Source organism: Rhizopus microsporus, assembly GCF_002708625.1.
Source record: "Rhizopus microsporus ATCC 52813 unplaced genomic scaffold scaffold_17, whole genome shotgun sequence".
NCBI classification, from domain to species: domain Eukaryota; kingdom Fungi; phylum Mucoromycota; class Mucoromycetes; order Mucorales; family Rhizopodaceae; genus Rhizopus; species Rhizopus microsporus.
The window spans coordinates 448,666-449,880 of NW_019671932.1; positions in this window are offsets into that span (position 1 = coordinate 448,666).

Sequence of the window (1,215 nt, forward strand, 5' to 3'; positions counted from 1 at the left end):
TGAGCCATTGTCACTACATACAAAGTGTCTAGGATAACCAAGTAAGGAAAATGTATCAACCATGGCACCTGCAACGGTTTTAGCCTTTTTGTCTACTAGAGGCTTCAGTACGCAGAATCTAGTGCAGATGTCGACTAGAATTAACACGTATGTATACATGTTACTACTTGATTGGAAAGGTCCCATTAAATCAAATGCGTAGGCATCTCCAGGAACATATGCGTAGACAGGTCGATGAGGATTGTAACCCTTTCTAGCAATATTGTACTTTTGACAAGTATTGCACTTGCTTACATAGTCAACCGCATCAGCCAATAGATTAGGCCAATGAAGGTTTTTATTGTGGATCGCTTTCACAATGTGATCCGCTCCAAAGTGTCCAAGCTTATGCACTTCATCAATGATCTCTTTGTGATCTTCCACCGGTGGAATTATGTAGTTTTTATCGCTGAACTTGGAGGGATTCTGTACGTAGAAAACCTTTTTGTTTTCTTTTATCGTTTTTAATTCATGTTCCTTTCGTATATTAGGTTTATAAGCAAGATTTTGGCGTTTTCCTTTGCTGTCATCCATATCACACCCTGCCAGTCCTTTTTCAGAAGGAAAAAGACGTGATAAAGCATCAGGTAAAACGTTTTGAACACCGGGAATATGGACGATGTCAAAATCATAGGACAATAATGTGCCCATCCAACCAACCATCATAGGATTAAGTTCATCTGATGTGAACAGGTATGTGAGAGCTCTATGATCAGAGTACAACGTAAAATGATTGCCATATAGAAATTTATGAAACTTCTTCAAGGCGAATACAATGGCGAGGAGCTCACGGCGAGTTGCAGAGTAATTACGCTCTGACTTGGATAGCGATCTAGCCATGAAGCCAATGTACCTGATGATGGTGGTAGTAGATCCATTTGATAGATTGTCATCAAACTTCTGAAAAAGAACTGCACCAATACCATAGTTAGACGCATCAGTAGCGACGTAAAATGGCTGAGTTGTGTCTGGATGACTGAGTACAACATTGGAGCGTAGAATGTTCTTTATACTTTGGAAATGAGCTTCCAATTCAGGTGTCCAATCGATGTCGTCAATGTGTTCGACATTACGCAATGCGTCGAGAGGAGCAGTAAGTGAAGCAGCTCGAGGTATGTGAGAGCGGAAATAATTGACTGTGCCGAGCCATTGCATCATTTGCTTGCCAGTCTTGGG